This window comes from Papio anubis, chromosome 4 (assembly GCF_008728515.1).
Source record: "Papio anubis isolate 15944 chromosome 4, Panubis1.0, whole genome shotgun sequence".
Taxonomy (NCBI): Eukaryota; Metazoa; Chordata; class Mammalia; order Primates; family Cercopithecidae; genus Papio; species Papio anubis.
This window is the reverse complement of record NC_044979.1, coordinates 53,188,181-53,206,862: the sequence shown is the minus strand read 5'-3', so window position 1 is coordinate 53,206,862 and position 18,682 is coordinate 53,188,181.

Genomic DNA, 18,682 nt, shown 5'->3' with positions numbered 1-18,682 from the left:
CCCAAGAGTTAGCCCAGAAGCAGCACTTCAAGAAAGGGAATGACAAATGGTCAGTGAACATGTGAAAATATTCTAAGCCTCTTTGACAATCCAGTAAACAAAACTACAAGAAAATACCATTTCACATCTACCAGACGGATAAAGATTATGAAGTTGAACAATATCAAGTGCTGGCAAAGACGTCCACAATTAGTGAGATGGTCAGTGATCTTGGGAGCATAAATTGGAACATCCACTTTGGAAAACGGTTTAGAATTATCTTGGTAATTTAAACATGTTTCTACACTCTGACCCAGAAATTCCACTCCAAGAGCAGCTCTTGTCAATGTCCACCAGGAGACATGTACAAGAATGTTTATAGCGGCACCATTCATAATAGAAATCACTGACAACAGACCAAATACCAAGAGAAAAATGGATTTTAAAAACTATGGTATAAAGCCGGAAGCAGTGGTTCACGCCTGTAATCCCAGCACTTTGGGAGGCTGAGGCAGGCGGATCACAACGTCAGTAGATCAAGACCATCCTGGCTAACAAGGTGAAACTCTGAGTCTACTAAAAATAAAAAAATATCAGCCGGGTGTGGTGGCACATGCCTGTAGTCCCAGCTACTCGGGAGGGCGTAACAGGAGAATCGCTTGAACCCGGGAGGCGGAGGTTGCAGTGAGCTGAGATTGCGCCACTGCACTCCAGCGTGACCACAGAGCGAGACTCAATCCTAAAAAAAACAAAAAAACTATGGTATATTACACATGAATACTATGAACCACTTCAACAGTCAGTTGTAGCTACTTGCAACAATATAGGCGAATTTCAAAAACATTGCTTCAAGAGAATGTATACTATATGAATCAATTTAAAGTTTAAGAACATACCAAACTGAATATATTGTTTACAGATTCAAACATATGTAAGAAATCTATCAAGAAACACAAGAGAATGGTAAACACAAAGTTCAGCACAATGTTTGCCTTGGAGGTGGGAGAAAAGGGAATGGGTTTAGGGAGGAATATCCCGAGGACTGCAGGATTCATTCTAATATGATTTTTCTTTAATTGAGGGGTGGGTTCACAGGTGTTCATCTGATTATGATTCTTTATACCCTATATATGTATTTTACAAAATTTTATCTGTTCAGCATTTAGTAAAAATAATTTTTCAGCAGTTGAAAGCTATTATCCTTAGCAAATTAACACAGGAACAGAAAACCAAATACCACATGTTCTCACAAGTGGGAGTTAAATGATAAGAACACATTGACATAAAGAAGGAAACGACAGACACTGGGGTCTACTTGAGCGGGGAGGGTGGGAGGAGGGAGAGGAGCAGGAAAAATAACTACAGGGTACTGGCTTAATACCCACGTGATGAAATAATATGTACAACAAATCCCCTTGATATCTGCTTCCCTACAAAACAGACCTTCACATGTACCCCCAAACCTAAAATTAAAGTTAAAAAAAAATAGAGTGGAAAGAGGGGATAAAAAATGAATGCTGGGAGACTGAACCAAGTCTGAAACAGAAAGTAGCCATGTGAACATGCAACCAGAAAGTGGGCACCGTATCTCCAGAGGGCAGGCCCACCTTGAGAATGCTGAGCTATCTGGCAGGCCAGAAAAGCTCTGATCATCTGGGAGAACTAGAGGAGATTTTAGGGCTGTTTGGGTCCTTGGCGCAACTTTGAACAGAGAGAAGGGGTAATGCTCTTGTCCCCAAAATCTAGAGGAGGTGTTCTGAGGAGGGAAAGACTTACTCTCTGAAAAGACTTGAAAGGTGTGTGCCCAGGGCAAGGTGAGGTGCCTTATCCTGTAATCCCATCACTTTGGGAGGCCAAGGCAGGAAGATTGCTTGAGCCTGAGTTTGAGACTAGCCTGTAATGCAGGATTTTCTTCTCGGTCACTTTGCAAGCCAGAGACCTCTAGCCTGTGATTCCCTACCCAGGCCTCACTCTCCTGCAGCAGGAGACGGCCTGCCCACTCGGCCCACCCAGGCTGAGTCTGGCCTGTGCTCCAGTCCTGGAGTTCTTATCCTGAACCTGGGAAGAATGAAGATGCGCTGAGAATAGAAGAGTGAGCAAGGCAGGGAGTTTTATTGAGTGACAGAATAGCTCTCAGCGGAGAGGGGATCCGGGGGCTGTGGGGGGCAGGTTGGTCCTCCACCCCAACAGTCAGGTAGTTTCTCCCTGTGCTGCTGGGTCTGGGGCCTTTTATGGACTCAGAATGGGGAGTATGTGCGAGTTGGTGTGTGAATATGCAAAAAAGGTTAAAGACACCACTCAAAGGTAGGCACGACAATGTAGAAAACCAATCAGGAAAGGGTAGGTATATAATAGGTGAAGGGTGAGGATCAGTCAGAGGAAAACATGCCAAATGGGAAGACAAGTTCTCAGTCTGGTCTGAGGATTTAACTTGTAGCTTGGCTTTCAGGCTTTAAACTGTCTTTGGCTTGGAGGTGGGGTTTCACAACTGACTTACCCCTATGTGCCCAGGCATAAAATGGCTACCTCCTGTTGCTATCACCTAGCCAACATGCAAAACCCCATCTCTACCAAAAATACAAACATTAGCCAGCTGTGGTGGCACACACCTGTAGTCCCAGCTACTCAAGAAGCTGAGTCATGAGACTCATTTGAACCTGGGAGGTGGAGGTTGAAGTGAGCTGAGATTGCGCCACTGTACTCCAGCCTGGGCAACAAAGCAAGCCTCTGTCTCAGAAACAAAACAAACAAAACACTATGTGCCCAAATCTGCGCCACTGGCTTGGGTTTGTAAGAAGGGTCTTTCAGAAGGATGTTGGAGGCTGTTCTACAAACTTTTTAATAGCAGAATACTTAAAAAAAAAATCATATGTGGAATCTCTTCCCATTACCCCTGTCCCCAAATACATACACAATAGATAAAAGAACACTATCCTGGAATTCACATAGAATAAGATCACATTTTCATGTTTTATTTTTTTGAGACTGAGTCTGTCACCCAGGCTGGAATGCAACGGTGCCATCTCGGCTTACTGCAACCTCCCCCTCCCAGGTTCAAGCGATTTTCCCACCTCAGCCTCCCAAGTGTCTGGGATTACAGGCACCTGCCATCATGCCCAGCTAATTTTTGTATTTTTGTATCTTTCTTACAGAAGCATGGCTGGCTGCCTGCGTGATCATAGTGACAGAGTTAACTGGAGCCTGGGGAGCTCTGACGCAGGGACAGAACTAAGCTGACAAAGTTGATGCATTGCTCTGGTGCCTGTGGATCCAAGGGCCCTCTCTGAAGCCTGGTTCCTGATGGGTTCCGGGGAGTTTGAAAACTACTGATGTGGGCCGGGCGCGGTGGCTCACGCCTGTAATCCGTGCACTTTGGGAGGCTGAGGCGGGCGGATCACGAGGTCAGGAGATCGAGACCATCCTGGCTAACACGGTGAAACCCCGTCTCTACTAAAAAATACAAAAAATTAGCCGGGCGCGGTGGCGGGCACCTGTAGTCCCAGCTACTCGGGAGGCTGAGGCAGGAGAATGGCGCGAACCCGGGAGGCGGAGCTTGCAGTGAGCCGAGATGGTGCCACTGCACTCCAGCCTGGGTGACAAAGTGAAGACTCCGCCTCAAAAAAAAAAAAAAAAAAAGAAAACTACTGATGTGGACATTATTCTTCAGTGTTTTTGTTTGTTTGATCCACTCCTCTGGGGACTTGCTTTACTTTCAGTGGTAGAAGGGGGAGTAAAGCATAAACACGAAGACCCAAATGATGCGCCCCTCCTTCAAATTCTGGCTAAGCGCTTGATCCTGGAGGGTTGATCAAAGCTGTATGATCACTCAGGAAAGCGGCTCTGGCTCTGCTTCGCGGCCAGTACAGCAGAGGCCTGACGATGACAACAGGGATGAGAAATGGAGGGGGAGCCTGCAGCAGTGACAGTGACTATGAGAAGCAGGAGACCACAGGCCTGGGGAGGAGGACACGAGTCACAGCAGACAGAGGGGGCTGCTTTACCGTCTGCTGTCATGATATCCTTCGACTTGCCCAAGGCCAGAGTGGCCTAAACAAAACAAAGTGGAAAAAATGTCAGGAACATTCCTTAATAAGGGAGAGAAGACAAAGTCCTGGTCCCCTGCATATAGTGGTTTCTACTCAGTGCTATGAAGCACAAGACATTTGGTCTTCTCCTTGAGAACGTCATATATTATTTTTCTGAGACAGTCTTGCTCTGTCGCCCAGGCTGGAGTGCAGTGGTACCACCTCGGCTCACTGCAACCTCAGCCTCCCGAGTAGCTGGGACTACAGGCATATACCACCACACCCAGCTAATTTTTGTATTTTTTTTTTGTAGAGATGGGGTTTCTCCATATTGCCTAGGCTGGTTTCAAACTCCTAAGCTCAAGTGATCTGCCCGCCTTGGCCTCCCAAAGTGCTGGTATTACAGGTGTGAGCCACTGCACCTGGCCTATTTTTTATTTTTATTGAGACAGGGTCTTGCTCTGTCACCCAGGTTGGAATACAGTGGTGTGATCACAACTCACTGCAGCCTCAACCCCTTGAACTCAAGCAATCTTCCTACCTCAGCCTCTAGAATAGGTGTGACTACAGGTACCCACCACCATGCCCAGCTATTTTTTTTTTTGGTAGGGTTGGGGTTTCACTATGTTTCCCAGGCTAATCTCAAACTCCTGGGCTCAATCAGTGCTCCAACCTAGGCCTCCCACGTGCTGGGATTACAGGTGGGAGCCACTGCACCTGGCTGAGAACACATTTACTTACTCTTCAGGAGTTACTTGGTCCCTGAATAGCTCTGCTCTTTGTACTCTGGAACCTCAAATGACACTAACATTGCAATAATCTGATTTCCTCTGGCTATGAAGTTAGGCTGAGGAGAGCACAGTGGGCCCTGCTGACATCTTCCCAAGTTTCTGGTTGTTTTCCAACAAGTCTGGGTCCTTTCTCTGTCAGAGGAACAACACTGTGTGCTCAGCACTCTCTCAGCACAACTCAGATAGTGCCCTGCATTACCCATTGCCCTGGAAATCACACTGAAGAGAAGTGTGTGGATGCCACCTAGTGGAGTTAGCTATTCTCTGTTGGTGCCATCTGTTAATAGACCAAACTGGGCTTAATGAATCACCTTCAGTATCCTCATAGCATTGCTCCTTCCACAACTTGTCCTTCACCTCCTCATCACTCTTAATAATATTATGACTAATTCTTTTAGTGGTTGTGGAGTGGCTCCAGGTGGGGGGCATTCATGCTGTGGTCCTCACTCCAGGCAACACCTTGGAACCACCTGGGAGCCTTTAAAAAGTACTGACGGCCGGGCGCGGTGGCTCAAGCCTGTAATCCCAGCACTTTGGGAGGCCGAGGCGGGTGGATCACGAGGTCAGGAGATCGAGACCATCCTGGCTAACACGGTGAAACCCCGTCTCTACTAAAAATACAAAAAAAAAACTAGCCGGGCGTGGTGGCGGCGCCTGTAGTCCCACTACTCGGGGGCTGAGGCGGGAGAATGGCGTGAAACCCGGGAGGGGGAGGTGGCAGGGAGCCGACCCCGCACCACCGCCCTGGGGACAAGACCAGAACACAACACCACAAAAAAAAAAAAAAAAAAAAAAAAGTACTGACGTCTGTGCCCCTTTCAGGCCATGAAACACAGTCCCCTGGGATGGGGCTGGGACATTGGTGGTTTTGCTGTTGTTGCTTTAAAGCTCTATTGAGGTATAATTAATATGATAAACTACACATTTTTGAATTGTTCTATGTGGTAAGTTTGTATACAGCCATGAAATCATCACAGCAAGATAATGAACATTCATTCCCCAACCCCATCCCCAGGCAACCACTGACATACTACCTGTAACTAGAGATTTGTTCACAAATGGAACCATAGTATGTAGTTTGTTTTTTTTTTTGGTCTGGCTTCTTTTACTCAACATAATTTTTTGAGATTCATTGATGTTGTTACATGTATTAATATTTCATTCATTTTTATTCCTGAAGAGGATTCCACTGAATGTATATACCACAATTTGTTTACCCACTTACCTGTTGATGCACATTTGGGTTGTTTTCAGTTTTGGACTATTGCAACTAAAGCCACTATGAATATTCATATGCATGAATATACAATTTCATTTATCTCGCGGAAATACCTAGGAGTGGAATGGCTGGATGGTCGGTACTTAAAAAAAAATTAACAGTCTCACTCTGTCATCCAAGCTGGAGTGCAGTGGTGTAATTAAGGCTTACTGCAGCCTGGACCTCCTGGACTCAAGTGATCCTCCCAGCTCAGCCTACTAAGAAGCTGGGACTACAGGCGTGCACCACCATGCCCAGCTAATTTTTTTTTTTTTTTGGTAGAGACTAGGTCTCACTATGTTGCCCAGGCTGGTCTTAAATTCCTGGACTCAAGTGATGTGCCTGCCTTGGCCTCCCAAAAGTGCTGGGATTACAGGTGTGAGCCACCATGCCCCACTTTGCTTTTTTAAGAGACAAGGTCTCACTCTTGCCCAGGCTTGAGTGCAGTGGCACAATTATGGCTCACTGCAGCCTTGAACTGAACTCTGGGCTCAAATAATCCTCCTGCCTTAATCTCCCAGGTAGCTAGGAGTACAGACACAGGCCACCACACCTGGCTAATTGAAAAAAAATTTAAGAGATGGGGTCTTGCTATGCTGCTCAGGCTAGTCTTAAACTCCTGGCCTTAAGCAATCCTCCTGCCTCGGTCTTCCAAACTGCTGGGATTATAGACATGAGCCATTGTGCCCGGCCATGTGTTTAATTTCTTAAGAAACTGTTTTCTGGAGTGGCTACACCATTTTGCATTTCCAAGCTGATAAGCATTAAACGCTTCCCACATTATTCTAATGGACAACCAGACCCGAGCCCCTGCATTACTTCAAGCTGGGTGGGTGGAGGCGAAGGGCTGGGCAGCCTTTGATCAGGAGTTCATGAGAGTTTGAGAGTACACAGCTTATGCTTGGTGTAGACTTACTCTGATTCTCCACCCAGCACAAACACTGCAGTCTCCTGGGAAGGCTTTTTGAAAATGCATCATATCCCACTGCTTCATTTGACTAGCCTAAAAAAGAGAAATTTAAAAAAGGAAAATGCAGTGTCTGCTCTTTCTTCCCCCAGAGAGTCTGATAAAATTGCTTTGCTCTGAAAGTGGGAGTGTGGGCCTGTTTCAGTCGTCAGTTTATTAACAGCTCCCCCGCAGGGTTCTAGAGCATACATGGAGTGACCAACTTCCTGATTTGTTCTGGAGGGAGGGGTTTCCAGTACCATGAAACTTTCAGTGATAAAACTGGAAAAATCGCAGGTAAACTGGAATGCTTGGTCACCCTATGTGTGGACCACCGGCATAAAGACGCTGGGCTGGCCGGGCGCGGTGGCTCACGCCTGTAATCCCAGCACTTTGGGAGGCCGAGACGGGCGGATCACAAGGTCAGGAGATCCAGACCATCCTGGCGAACATGGTGAAACCCCCGTCTCTACTAAAAAAATACAAAAAACTTCAAGCCTGTAATCCCAGCACTTTGGGAGGCCGAGACGGGCGGATCACGAGGTCAGCAGATCGAGACCGTCCTGGCTAACACGGTGACACCCCGTCTCTACTAAAAAAAAAAACAAAAAAAAACCAAAAAAAAAACTAGCCGGGCGTGGTGGTGGGCGCCTGTAGTCCCAGCTCCTCGGGAGGCTGAGGCAGGAGAATGGCGTGAACCCGGGAGGCGGAGCTTGCAGTGAGCCAGGATTCGGCCACCGCTCTCCAGCCTGGGCGACAGAGCGAGACTCCGCCTCAAAAAAGAAAAAAAAAGAAAAAAAAGAAAAAAAAAAGACCCTGGGCTTTAGCGTCAGGCAGACTTGTCAGTCTGCCTGTCAGCCTTGAGTTATGGTTCAGGGTGTGTGTGTGTGTGTGTGTGTGTTGGGAGGGGAGGGAATTGTATAAAAGGGAAAGTGAGGGGACATGAGTGGCCAGAGCAGAGGCCTGATTTCCTCTCTCCATTTTTTGTTTCAGCCAGAAACAAGTCAGAGATGGCTCAGCTAGGAGTTTTGGTTGCTATTAAAAAGGAGGGGAAAAAATATAAAGGGTAATTTCCTGAGAAAACAGGCAGTGTGTGCCGTAATGGCCTTTGGAGCCAGACTGCCTCACTTCCAATCCCAGTCTTACCACTGCCCATTAATAACTGTGTCACCTGGAGCAAAAAGCCTAGATTCTCTGCCTCAGTTTCCTCATGGATATAATGGGGATAATATATCTACCTCACAGGGGTTGTCTTGAGGACTGAATGAACCAATATATGTAAAGCTCTTAAAATGGCACCAGGCATGTACTAAATGTTTGCTATTATCATCTTAGTCTTGTGAGAGGAAATGGAATGAGAGGAAAAGAAGAATCTCTATAGTCTCTATAACCTATGTCTATAGGCTGTCCTGCTTGGTTTCCTATGGAAATGTTTTTGGAGTAACATTTCAGATTTTGTATGTGTGTTTGTTTGGTCCCAGGGTCTCACTCTGTTACCCAGGCTGGAGTGCAATGGTCCAATCACAGCTCACTGCAGCTTTGACCTCCCAAAGCACCACCATGCCTGGCTAATTAAAAAAATTTTTTTTGTATGCAGATAGAAGTCTATGTTGCCCAGGGTTGTCTTGAACTCCTGGTCTCAAGTGATCCTTCCGTCTCAGCCTCCTTAAGTGCTGGGATTACAGACGTGAGCCACTGCACGCAGGCTTGTGTTGTGTTTTTTCAAAACTATAGACTCTTTGTTCTAAGTGGCAATGTAAGAGGAAGGTAAGATATTTATTATATGCTTAATATTTTTGTGCAAATCATAAGGGAGACATAAGTTTAGAATGTGATTTTACTTTCACCAAGTTGTTTCATTGGTGAGCTGCCTTTTTTTTTTTGAGATGGAGTCCCGCCCTCTCTCGCCCAGGCAGGAGTGTAGTGGTGCGATCTCAGCTTACTGCAGCTTCCACCTACTGGGTTCAAGTGATTCTCCTGTCTCAGCCTCCTGAGTAGCTGGGACTACAGGCATGTGCCACCACATCCAGCTAATTTTGTATTTTTAGTAGAGATGGGGTTGTGCCATGTTGGCCAGGCTGGTCTCGAACTCCTGACCTCAGGAGATCTACCCACCTTCGCCTCCCAATGTGCTGGGATTACAGGTATGAGCCACTGTGCCCAGCCAGTGAGCTGCATTTTTAAAGTTAAAAAAAAAAACACCAAAAAACCCAGAACAGACTAATAGTGACAACTATTAGAACTCAAATCTCGGCCGGGCGCGGTGGCTCAAGCCTGTAATCCCAGCACTTTGGGAGGCCGAGGCGGGTGGATCACGAGGTCAGGAGATCGAGACTATCCTGGCTAACATGGTGAAACCCCGTCTCTACTGAAAATACAAAAAACTAGCCGGGCGTGGTGGCGGGCGCCTGTAGTCTCAGCTACTTGGGAGGCTGAGGCGGGAGAATGGCGTGAACCCGGGAGGCGGAGCTTGCAGTGAGCCGAGATTAGGCCACTGCACTCCAGCCTGGGAGCACAGCGAGACTCCGTCTCAAAAAAAAAAAAAAAAAAAAAGAACTCAAATCTCAAAAGTTCCATCTCAGTCTTTGTAAAATAACATTTAATATCTGAGGCAGTACAAGATGGACTCAAAAAGTGTATCCAGCCTTTGGTCATTCTTCATGGACCTAAAAAAGCAAACATGCTTAAAACATTTTAAAACACTAAATTCATTTTACCAAACATGAAAGTATAGAACACATCGGGTGGCCACAGTATGAAGGATGGCAGGACAAGGTTGGGATCATGGGCCTATGATACCCACTTACAGTACTTCATTAAAAAACTTACTTCTGATGCTAATCTCTCATAACTGTAGAATCAGGAAATTGACATTGCTATAATACTATTAACTCAGCTACAGATCTTATTTAGATTTCACCAGTTTTTACCTGCACACTTTTTTTTCCTGTTTCATTTTTGAGGCTACTTCTGAATTTCAGAACATCATATTATAAACTGAGCGTAAATTTAGCTCCCATCACACTGGCTGGCTCTGTTTAAGCTTTTATTAGGTCCACCAAATTGAAGCCCAGAACAAAATTTATTAACACCAACACTCTTTGAGCTTCTGTATTATTTGTATAAAAGGTGACCATAGATGATCTCCTGTTTACACAAGTTATATGGGGAAGTCAAGGACCCTTTCCCAAGAGGCTTCCCCACTTACTAGCTGTTACGATCTTGAACAAATTACTTGATCTCTTTAAACTTTGGCTTTCTCACCTGTAAAATGGAGATAATAATCCTACATACTTCATAGAGTTATTTTGATAATTAGAAAAAATGTGAAACACATGATAAATAATGTTATTTGTTTACCACCACTGCCACAACCAGGGGAATCCTGTCCCTTTAGCCCCTTTCTTGATATCAGAGCAGTGCTGGTATGGCTTAGAGCTGGGAGTCTGCCCTGGGTGCAGACTAGAAGTCTTTGCTCTCCTGGCAGATGGTGAGGTGGAAGGATATACTTTCTTATAGCTGGGATGATGGCCAGGTGGCATGCAATCCTGTCTTCCCTGGCTGAAACTGAGAATGCGTTTCCCAAAATGCTACCATATTGATATTAGACTTCAGGTGCCTCATGGGACATAGGGGCCTCTATGGGTTGTCCTGCAACCTAATCACCCTTGATTTTACATTTAAATGAAGATTACATTAGGTTGCAAATGAAACATTTGGAGCATAGCCCACAGAGTGGGGATCTCTTATATGAGAAAGACAGATAATTAGTCATATATTATTTTTGAAACTAAGACATCACTTTGCCTGAATACCCTTTTTAAGCAGAAATATGGTTAAAAGTTAAAAACGGTAAAATTTTTAGTATTGAGTGTCGGTCACTTTCAAATGACAGCCAAGTTCTCATCGTTGGCTTTAGGGGATACCTTATTTCACACAGTCGAACATGAATTAATATAGTATTGCTGGTCGCAGTCTATCTGCCGCATTAGACAGAATCAGCAGTATACTGGAGCTGGTTTGCACAGCCTCAGGAGGACCGATGGTGTCTCTTCTCAGCTCTGTGTTCAGTGAGGACAGGCTGCTGCTAGCTTGATATTAGCCATGGTGGGCATATTTCTGTCACAGAAATTCACAGATGCTTTCCCTCTCGCCCCCCAAAGGCTGTTGTTTCACATTTACCAGCTCCTTCATTGTTCATTCAACAATCGTTTGTTGTATGCCAACTGTATGCCTGACACTATTTAGGAACTGAACAACACTGAACAAGACAGCCCAGGTCCTTCCCTCTTGGAATTTTAAGGTGATCTCTAAAGACAAATTTGATGTTCACAGAAATATGAAATATACATATTTTTGGAATGAAAAAGCCCCAGAATGTCAATGTAACCCATATGGTAATCCACACCAAGCTTTACAATACAAAATCTCCCTTGGAAAATTGAAGCAGATTGCTTTTAAAGACATCCTAGGCATTCCCTTTTTAACCATTCCAGAGAAATAGATTCCACAAGTTTTCACTGTAATCAATTATTTTTTATCACTTTTTCTCTGGTCCTGCATCCATCCAGTCTCTTTAAGCTTCGAAGCGCAGGGCCAAACACTGTCCTTTGGTAAACATGAAGGTAAGATTACCTAATGGCTCCCATATATTTCTTCTTTCTTTTTTAAAATAGAGACAAGGTCTTGCTATGTTGCCCAGGCTGGTCTCATACTCCTGGGCTCAAGCGATCCTCCTGCTTCAGCCTCTCAAAGTTTTGGATTACAACTGTGAGCCACTGTGCCTGGCCTCTATTTTTTGTTAGTTTGTTTCCTTTGTTACTTTCATTTATTTTCTAAGGGTATGTTAAATTACCTGAAGAGCATGTAAATACAGATGCCTGGATTCCTGCTCCCTCTATAAATGCTGATTCAATTGGATTATGGGGAGGTCCAGGCAACTGGTAACTTATTTTGTAATGCTTTATAATTTTTAATTAAAAATTTAAAAATAGGTCTGGTATCCTTGAATCCTGAACCTCTGAGTGTTCCATTTAATTTCTCCAGAAAATAACCCTCCAGTTCCCTGCTAGGGGCTGGGGGAAGTCACCACTGGGCTGCACAGGTGAAGGGGACTTGGAGGGGGTCCAACAACCTCATGTGAGACTTTCAAACTCCCTTCTTCATTTTCAACATCTTGTTGCACCCCCTCCTATGTGGTACCTACCGCCTCTGGGAGATGGGAGGAGAAAATGGGCTTCTCATCAATATTCTCCTCAAACTACTTTAACTTTCTTCTTTCTGATAAGATAATTATCACTCTAAGTCTGCCATTTACCTTTTGTGTGTGTATAAACTTTCAAATTTAAGAGTGAATAAAATGAACATATCTTAAGTATATAACCTCATAAATATTTCACAAGTGATTAGATTCATTTAACAAGCTCCCAGGTCAAGATACAGAGCATTTCCAGCACTGCGGAAATCTCTCTTGTGCCCCCCAAAGGTAACCACTGTTCTATTTATCAGTCTGTTTGTATTCATGGCTTTCATTCACCAAGGTTACTTTGAATGCCAATTCATTAATTAAAATGTTAAACAATGCTGGGCTCAGCATGGGCCTGGCAGGAACATCCTCCCAGTGCTAGAAGGTGAGTACAGACTTGGAGGCTCCCTCTCTGGGTCTGTCCTACAGCAGAGTCAACTGGTCCTCTTCTCCATGTGGAACATCTAGCCCATGTCAAAATGTTCTGTTTACTGAGTTGTACAGAACCAAAAGACATGTACAAATTGAAAACAAAAAGCTGCCTCTGATTCTTCCCAAAAGATAAGCTCCAGGATCCCCGAGATTTTCCCTGCCCATGTCCTTCTGTTCCCTGGGGCTCTGCTTTGCCCTATTCCAATAATATGCAAGAATCATTACCCTCCTCCCCCAACCTGCAAGTCGTGTTTAGATTGAGGAACATGGAAGAGATTTTTGGGATACCAACGGGACTAAAGGTTGGCTGTGAAATCAGTAAGTGAAGTGGGTTGAGAGAAAATGAAAATTCTAATACAGACTTTAGAAGCTATTATTATTTTTTTGAGATGGAGTCTTGCTCTGTTGCCTAGGCTGGAGTGCAGTGATCTCAGCTCACTGCAATCTCTGCCTCCCAGGTTCAAGCGATTCTCTTGCCTCAGCCTCCTGAGTAGCTGGGACTACAGACACGTGCTACCACACCTGGCTAATTTTTGTATTTTTAGTAGAGACGTGGCTTCACCACGTTGGCCAGGCTGGTCTCGGACTCCTGACCTCGAATGATCCACTCACTTTGGCCTCCCTAAGTATTGAGATTACAGGCATGAGCCATTGTGCCCAGCTAATTTTTTTTTTTTTTTTTTTTTAGGCAGAGTCTCTCTCTCTGTTGCTCAGGCTGGAGTGCAGTGGCGTGACCTTGGCTCATGGCAACCTCCACCTCCCAGGCTCGAGCCATCCTCCCACCTCAGCCTCCTGAGTAACTGGGACTACAGACACGTGCCACCATGCCTGGCTAATTTTTGTATTTTTGGTATAGGCAGGTTTTCGCCATGTTGCCCATGCTGGAGAAGCTCCTATTTTAATAGCAGCTTTCTCAGTACTTGTTCAGGTTGCAAAGGAGGCAAACACTTTTGTGATGATGCCGTCTGCTTTACAAATTTACTAAAAATATTTGATGGCTGAAGGGGAAACCCAGAAAAGTCCCACTATTTAAAAAATGGAGAACCTTCCCAAAGTTAATGACCTTAGATCAGATTCAAGTTTTGAATTATCTCAATAAATGCAGCACCTCCAAGCTGCTGCAAGCTTCCCACAGTGATTCTCCAGTGATTCAGGCTTGAATAGGATTGATTTGGTTTTTGAGGCATTCAGCTTTCTTTGCATCTTCTTCATTTACTTTTCTAGTTGAATGGCTTATGAAGATGTGATGAATAGAAAATAAACTTATTAAAATACATTCCTGGGAACTTTATCAGAAACATGGGAACTTAAAACCTGCTGCTCTGAATAGCCTCAATGAGATCAGAATGCAAGAAATAATCCATTTCAAGTAGTTATTGCTCAATGGAAAAAAACAAAAAAAAAAACAAAAAGGAGAAAAATATTTTAGTAAAATAAAAACCTAAGTAAACCCACTAGAGGACACATTGAATTTTTTTTTTTTTTTTTTGAGATGGAGTCTCACCCTGTCACCCAGGCTGGAGTACAGTGGTGTAATCTCAGCTCACTGCAACCTCTGCCTACTGGGTTCAAGAGATTCTCCTGCCTCAGTCTCCCAAATGGCTGGGATTACAGGTGCCTGCCACCACGTCTGACTAGTTTGTGTTTTTAGTAGAGATGGGGTTTCACTATGTTGGCCAGGCTGGTCTTGAACTCCTGACCTCAGGTGATCCACTCGCCTTGGCCTCCCAAAGTGCTGGGATTACAGGCGTGAGCCACCATGCCTGGCTGACACAATGAATTTTTAAACACCTTTATGGAAATACTCACAGTGGTATAGGAAGAACAGTCTGTGGGTAGAGTTTTCTTTTTTTTTTTTTTTTTTGAGATAGAGTCTTGCTTTGTCACCCAGACTGGAGTGTAGTGGCAAGATCTCGGCTCACTGCAACCTCTGCCTCCCGGATTCAAGCGATTCTCCTGCCTCAGCCTCCCAAGTAGCTGGGATTACAGGCATATGCCACCACGCCCAAGTAATATTTGTGTTTTTAGTAGAGATGGGTTTTTGCCATGTTGTCCAGGCTGGTTTTGAACTCCTGACCTCAAGTGATCCACCCACTTCAGCCTCCTAAAGTGCTGGGATTATAGGTGTGAGCCACTGCGCCTGGCCGGTAGAGTTTCTTTCTACAGGAGGAAATGAAGTACAATGGAAAGAGCACTGTGTTGAAAGAACAATTAGGCTTGACCAACAGCCAGCTGTGAGGTCTTAGTACCTCATTTGAACTGTCTCAGTCTTGGCCAGGCATAGTGGCTCATGCCTGTAATCCCAGCCCTTTGGGAAGCCAAGAAGGGTGGACAGCTCGAGTATAGGAGTTTGAGACCAGGCTGGGCAACATGGTGAAACCCCATCTCTACTAAAAATACAAAAAGTTAGCTGGGTGTGGTGGCATGCACTCGTGGTCCCAGCTACTCGGTGAGCTGAGGCCGGAGGATCACTTGAGCTTAGGAGGTCGAGGTTGCAGTGAGCCCTGATTGTGCTAGCCTGGGCGACAGAGTGAGACACTGTCTCAAAAAAAAGTCCCTTACGAAACCAAAAATAAGCTGTCTCACCTGTAGAAGAGGGTTCTACAGTTAAGATCACTTCCAGCTTCCTATGGTTCTTCTAGGCCTATGACTAGTTTTGAAAGAGGCTTCGCAGAGTTCTGGCTTTGGAAAAAACAGAACATATAGGCCCCTTTCACAACAGAGCTTGATGTTACCCAGGCCAGTGCACAGTGACCGACTGCCAGCCACAGACAAGGCTCTCAGCGAACTGGTGGGCAAAAGAATTCCTTGGTGCAGGAAGTGCCACACTGCCGTTTTGTGATGGTGGGCAATACAATTTTATAAACATTTATTCAACGTGCCTACTATGTGTCAAGTTTCAGTTCTGCTTCCTCTGGTTTTCTGTTCTGCACCATAGTGAAAATATTCACTTGGGACTGAGGCAAAATGGCAAAAAATCTGCCTTAGTTTGCCTGACAGCTTTGACTCCGAGTGGCCTTGCTCTGCTCTTCGGGCACTCCAACCACTCCCCAAGATGATCTTCTCCATGTCAGGACCTTAGATTATGAATCTTAAATGTGCTTTCAGCACTGTCTGGCAATTTAGTTCTTTTGAGACAGAGTCTCGTGCTGTCACCCAGGCTGGAGTGCCGTGGCTTGATCATAGCCCAATGCAGCCTTGAACTCTTGGGCTCAAATAATCCTCCCACTGGGACTGCAGACACTCGCCACCATCCCTGGCTAATTTTTTTTCTTTTTTAATAGAGGTGGGGTTTCGCCATGTTGCCGTCTTGAACTCCTGGACTCAAGCAATCCACCTGCCTTGGCCTCCCAAAGTGCTAGGATTACAGGTGTGAACCACTAAGCCCAGCTGTTAATTATTTCTTTACTTTTCTCAAACTTCTCCCAAGCTCTCATACACATTCTTCTTGTCTCATGGTCACTCAGAAAATGGAAGCCATCAGCCGGGCATTCCCTCATCTTCCCAGTAATAAATCTATGAGCTGACTTCCTTCCCATTACCTTAGAGGTGTCCCTCTTTCTACAAAGGCCAGTATCTCCCTCCTGCCATCTCAAGGACTTTTTTTTTTTTTTTTTAGTCAGATAACTCTCTTTTAAATCATCCTGTATGAGTCTGTTTTCATACCGCTATAAAGACTGGGTAATTTCTAAAGGAAAGAGGTTTAATTGACTCACAGTTCAGCATGGCAGGGGAGGCCTCAGGAAACAATCATGGTGGAAGGCTAAGGGTAAGCACGACGCATTCTTCACAAGGCAGCAAGAAGGAGACGTGCCTGAGTGAACGTGGGGGTGGGAGGGAAGAGCCCCTTATAAAACCATCAGATCTCGTGAGAACTCACTCACTATCAGGAAACTCACATGGGAGAACCGTCTCCATGATTCAATTACCTCCACCTGGTCTCTCCCTTAACAGGTGGGGATTCTGGAGATTACAACTCAGGATGAGATTTGTGTGGGGACACAAAGCCTAATCATACCACACCTCTTTCTCTTGCTTTCTTAACCTCTCCCTCTCCTATTTACCTCAGTCTTACCAGCATATGGATTATAATCTGGTCTCTCCTCCCTCGAAAAACAAAACAAAAAACACAAAATCCAAAGCCTCCCTTGGGCTGTCTAAACTTCTTAGGATTTGTCTGTCTGCACACGGAATTCCCTTGCTTAGCTCTCACGCACCCTCCAAACCACTCCAGTCTGGCTTTGCCCACGCTCCGTCCTCCCATGCCAACTCTACTCTGTCACACCTGTTTTGCTGAGGCCACTGTGATATGTTGAATAGTGGCTCCCAAAAGATATGTCCTAACCCCCAGACCCTGCCAGTGTGACCTTATTTGGAAAAACAGAATTTGTGGATGTTAGGCATCTCCAGATGAGATCATCCAGGATTTAGGGTGGGCCTTAAGTTCAATAACAGGTGTCCTTGTGAAAGAAAGGCAGTGGGAGATTTAAGACATATGAGAAACAGGAGAGAGGGCCATGTGAATGTGGAAGCAGATTTGAGGGTTGTGTCTCTAAGTCAGGGAAGCCAAGGATAGCAGTCACCAGAAGCTGGAAGAGGCAAGGAAGGATTTTCTGCTAGAGCCTTGGGAGGGAATGCAGCCTGCGGACACCTTGATTTTGGACTTCTGGTCTCCAGAATCATGGGAGAATAGATGTATGTCGCTTTAAACCAGCATATTGTGGTCATTTGTCATGGTAGCCCTAGGAAACTAATAATTCACCAATGACCGCCACGTTGCTAAGCCCTAGACACGCCGCCATCCCTGTCTTCCACTTTGCAGCAACACTTGGTTCAGCTAACTGCTCCTTCCCCAAAACATGTACAGTCCTGGCTTCCAGGGAACCACTTTATGCTGGGGTCACTCTTTGCTTTGAAGGGCTTCATCTTAGGGTTCTCTGCCAGCTTTCTGGCTCTACCCAATCTCTCTTCTTTTCTCCCTTTACATTCTCTCAGGTAATCACAACAATGTGTTTTTTTTTTTTTTTTTTTTTTTTTTTTTTTTTTTAAAGTAGAGACGAGGTTTCACCACATTAACCAGGCTGATCTCGAACTCCTGACTTCAGGTGATCTGCCCGCCTTGGCCTCCCAAAGTGCTAGTATCACAGGTGTGAGCCACCGTGCCCAGCTAATTTTTTTTTTTTTTTTGAGACAGGGTCTCTCTGTATTGCCCAGGCTGGCACACACTTCTCTTTATAGTTACTGTCATCATCTTTCGATCACACTGATGTTCTCCTTCACTTTGTCTCTTGCAATAGCTTCCCACTGATCCACCACACAGTGGCTAGAGTGCCCTTTCAACAGATCACAGTACCGTGGTCCTCCTTAAAGCCCTTCCAAGGATTCCCACTGAATCTGACACACAATTAAAACTCCCTAAAGGCCTTTTGTGGCCTCGTCCCTGCCCTCTGTCCATCTCTCTGCCCCTGGGGTCTGTCCACAATGGATGCTCTTTAGGCGTCCTGCCTTCACTTCTTCAGAGAGAACTTCCTGACAGCTGTCCCCTCTCCATCTTAAACGTCTCTCCTGTTACTTTCTCTCACAGAATTCAGTTCTTTCCACCATAGCGTTTGCCACAATCTGTAATTACTCATCTGACCATGTGTGTATTTATTTGCTTTCCCCGTCACTGGGTTGCTTCCAGACAGCAGCTGGGATCGTGTTTCTCACCCCTGAGCATGGAGCGCCTGGCTCAGGGGCAGGCACAGAGACGGTGCTCTCCAAGTACTCGCTGAATGAATCCACAGTCGTCTCCTGCCTCAAACACAGGTCTAGCAGAAAAGCTCTTCTGGTGAGAATACTTTACCCCCACAAAAAAAAAAAAAAAAAAAGAGAAATATCAAAAATTTAAATTTTATGAAAACCCGAAGACTTTGTTTTACAAACATATAAATTATTTTATTTACAAAGCCATGTTACAAAAAAAAAAAAAAAGCAAAAAAAAAAAAAATATACAATCGCTTACTG